Raw genomic sequence first — 4147 nt, forward strand, 5'->3', positions numbered from 1 at the left:
AGTATGACAAGGGCAGCACCCATTGGAAAACCTTGATCCAGAACCCAAATTGGGTTATCCTAATAACCACCTCCCCTCCTTTTCGCGGGGGGATGTGCCACATCTTGGATGTAGGAGTGACGACCCATGGTCCAATCTAGTAAAGAGATTGGGTGCCAGTGGTCTGTCTGAGGACGGGTTCAACAAGCTCTTTCTTTGAAAAGAAAAGATGGTTCCATGGATCGGGTTTTCATTTCAGAAGCTACTAGAATGCATGTTAAGTCAGTCAAGGGGGTTTTAGATCATGACGATTCTTAGAAAAGGGAAAAAATATGATTTTTTCAGGACATATCTTAAAGTCCTAAAGGATTGAAAAGAAGAGTGAGCGACGAGTGGTTCAATCCAGAATGAAAGTGAGAGACCACTAGCGGAAAGAGTTTTCTAAAACACTAGGGTTTCTTGCATAAGATTTATCGAGAAGTCCGACTAATCAAAGGAGTCTGAGCATCGGTTCGCTGCCATAACCGTGCGATTTCAGGGCATCTTTTCAAGTATTCATCTAAACTAAATGCTGGTGTCGGGTATCATCTCGATCTATTGGCAGCAGAAAAGAGTGATAGCTAGCTTAATTCTATAGGTTCAAAACTAGAGAAGTCTTCCTTCCAAGTAAGGATTGAAGATCATATGCTTACATAATCTCCCAAAAAAGAGGGTCTTTCCTGGCGACCTTATCCACACTTGGTAATTGAGGAGTCAAATCATTCTTTTTCTCTGATGCCTTAATCCTTTTAGTGTATCAGCATTTCGGTTGTAGCAGTTGTAGCTCTTTCTCTTCTCTTGTAGCTTGAGTGCTTGTTGTTGTTGTTTAACGTCTTTCGATTCAAAAGTAATCCTGCTAGCTAGTGTAACTCCTGACTGTCCGCTGCATTCCAAATGAAAAAGAATAGCAGTTCCTCGTCCCCCAAAATTGGATAGGGGATTGGCCTTTCCTTATTACTAATTATAAAGTAGTTAGGAGGCCAAGTACGTTATCGGGGCATCTAAGACAATCAAAACAGCAGCCCTAATGGCTTTTTTCACCCATGGGCAGCTAGTTGAGGCCAATCAACCCGAAAGGAAGGTCGAGAAGGAGGGTCGAGCACAAACCGTAGGCCAACAGTGGATGGACGACAACCAACCAGAACGGATGATCGATGAAGATTGTTTAGAACCTTCGGGGAGTTCTCCGCACAAAGGAAATATATGAAACACTACCTAAGCAAACCAAACTGCTACGCTTCTGCAGCTATCAGTACAGTGGCTTGATGCTCCTGGAATCATCAAAACGGGAAGGTACGTAGCTACCCACCCTGGTTGGGAGAGTAGCGGATCAAGGAAGACACCGATCCCCTTGTTCCTTCCTTACAATATTACGGCATGGAACTCTCTATCCTCTCCCTAGAGTCGAGAGACAACTTTCCTCTCGCTTCTACGACTTCACTCTTACCCTTAGCTTTCGGTCGAGCTAGGCATCACTTCCTATCACTCTTAGTTGAAGGAGAGCGTAGGAAGCCAAAGACCTATTTTGAGTTTTGAGTTGAATAAGGCAGGGATAGGTGAATTTGGAGATCAGAATAGGTCTTCGATTCGTTCATTCTGTCTTCAGGGCATACTTAAGTATAAAGAAAGAAGAAAGGAGGGAAGCTCATTCCGGCGGGTACTCCAAGTCCCTTAACTTATTCGTGGAACAGAGGAAGATAGTTATAGGTATTCGGACAGATAACGAAGAGTTAGGCGGGACCACTAGAGATGCTCCTATACTAAAGGCTATCGGAAAAGCAAGAAAGATAGGGGTGTCAAAACACTTCTTAAAAAGAGAGGGACAAGCTAGCCGTAGGCTATTAACCAGGAAGTGGCTGAAGCTTCCATTACAGAAGTTGATGGGTGGGGCCTTTTCATTTTCACCTAAAGGGGGTTCAGGCATTATGAGTGCAGCTCCACTAGTCTAGCTGGTAAAGTCTTTTGGCCTAGGACCTGGGTTCTCATCCCGCCTTTTCGCGGGAATGGGGTCTTATGCCAGGATCTGTGATTGAACGCAAAGATTCTAATAGAAGACGTGAGAAAAAAATGTAATATATGGAATCTTTTTTGATAGACTGGACTCTTTTGTAGATTAGGAGGTTCTTTTTCTTTCGTTTAGCTGGCCTCCCTTAGGAGTGGGAAATCGATGAAATGAGCAAGTTGCTCCATCAAGAACGCATTTTTGACTTAACTTACTTAACCAGAATACCTGGAATGACCCATAGGAGAAGGCTACGGGGGCATCGTTCACGTACTGATTCATAGCGCTTCCCCTTTCTAGTCAATAAAGAGTGTATGTGATGTTGGAGCTTGTATCCGGGCCTGCAGACAGGCAGGAGATCCTATCCTCACTCCTCATATAGCTATATGAGTGACTACGTACATGGATGTACTCTTTTTACTAGTCAAAGTTTATGCCTTTTTCCGACCTCCGTTCTGGTACCTCATAGCTATGCACAGAGTGACTTCGTACCTTCTCTTCTAGTTTAAGCCTTTTGGTATGTTAGTCATGCGTGAAGCTGAGACTTGCTCCTTAGCACAAGTACTAAGCAAGCCCCTAAAGGCCTTCGCGTTAGTAAGCTAGCTTTGTAAGCTAAGCAAGACAGGGTCTCCAGGCACTATAGTAGGACATGGATCGATCATGACGAAAATGGACTTCTCCTTAATGGTTTAGAAGAGTCCCCTTCTTCTGTGAGCCAATTCCCCGGGCTTTCTCCCTTCTCGACCAGACGAAAGAGATAGATGAATTCCATTCAGGCGAAGACTGGAAAAGTTCATCATTCAGTGGTGGGGTCGGTCTTCATAGAAAAGAGGGCATCGCCCAACGAGTGGCAGATTTGGATGGAGTCTCGCTCATAGATAGAGGAAGAGTACGCGCGCTAGCGTGCTACGGCATACGCAGTTGATCGGATCAGATAACCCTTTGGACAACCAACCGCACATCAAATTCTGATCAATTAGAGGTCTGGCTAAGTGGCTTAAGGCATTGGTTTGCTAAATCTACATACAAGAAGATTGTATCATGGGTTCGAATCCCATTTCCTCTGGCACGGAAGTTGAACGGGCGGGCAAAATTACGTGAGAGAAAGAACCTAACCTCTTGGTGTTGGTGTAGTCCCCCGGAGGACAGAATAGCACTACTTAGTTACTAGGAGTGGGGAGCCCGTTGCGCGTTGTGGCCTATCTTCTTTTTAGAAGCAAGCTCCCCCGTTTCTTGAAGGCATGGGCGGCTCTCGGTTCTTGAGCATGTTGGGAGAGGGGATTAGGCGGCAGTTGAAAGAGCTGCTCGAAAGCTTGCAATACTAAACAAGCAAAAAAAGCCCTTTTCTTGTTATTAGTAAAGGGCTTTTCCCTAACTAGTAAAGTGGTAAGTAAGGTAGGGCGCTATTCGATGAAGAAAACAGACTTTAAATCCTTGTGTCAGTGGTTCGAATCCACTTCTAAGCGGGCTTTGGGTCCAAGGGAAAGGTAGCCGGGAGCGAGCCGGATTTTCAAAAATGAAAGTGAATAAAAGAGGAAGCCAAAATGTGAGCGCTCCTGCACTATACGGCTTTTTGGCGGTAGGGTTGGCGTGGCTTGCTGGAGGCAGATTTTATAAAAAAAAAGCGGTTGATTACAAAGGATGGGCGAGTTCCTGTGCCCAAAAGGATGGGCGAGTTCGGTTCGAGTCTTCATCGATCGGGTGGATCTATATGCGGAGGGGGGTGAGACAAGGTGTAGCGCAGTCTGGTCAGCGCATCTATTTTGGGTACAGAGGGCCATAGGTTCGAATCCTATCACCTTGATGTGAGGTAGTAAACACCTAAAGAGCACCCATCCACCTGTAAACTTTCGCTCTTTTAGAAAGAAAAAAAATGGACCGCCTTTGATCTGATCTGGGCGGGATCTAAAGCAGCATTTCTTCCGAATGTTTCAGGGGCAGGCCTTAGGTTCAATTCTTTCTTGCCTATAGTCATGACTATATATATATACCCTAGCCCGCCTTAGTTTCGCAGGTCGATTCGAAACTTGTTATCTGTGTTTTAGAATTCTAATCTATAGGTATATGATTTAAACCTTCCTTTCAAACTTGCTTATCCATCTATGCGTAACTTTTGTGAGTGATGCG

At 44.9% G+C, this 4147-nt stretch overlaps 1 long non-coding RNA gene across 1 annotated transcript in view; it reads right to left on the bottom strand.

Annotated features, from left to right (window-relative positions):
• Positions 1-3937, bottom strand: part of LOC110266251 — a 7262-nt gene extending 3325 nt beyond the window's left edge. Inside the window, exon 1 of the long non-coding RNA XR_002353341.1 lies at positions 3442-3937. This is a non-coding gene — a long non-coding RNA (uncharacterized LOC110266251). The remainder of the gene's footprint in view (positions 1-3441) is intronic.

This window comes from Arachis ipaensis, chromosome B09 (genome assembly GCF_000816755.2).
Source record: "Arachis ipaensis cultivar K30076 chromosome B09, Araip1.1, whole genome shotgun sequence".
Taxonomy (NCBI): Eukaryota; Viridiplantae; Streptophyta; class Magnoliopsida; order Fabales; family Fabaceae; genus Arachis; species Arachis ipaensis.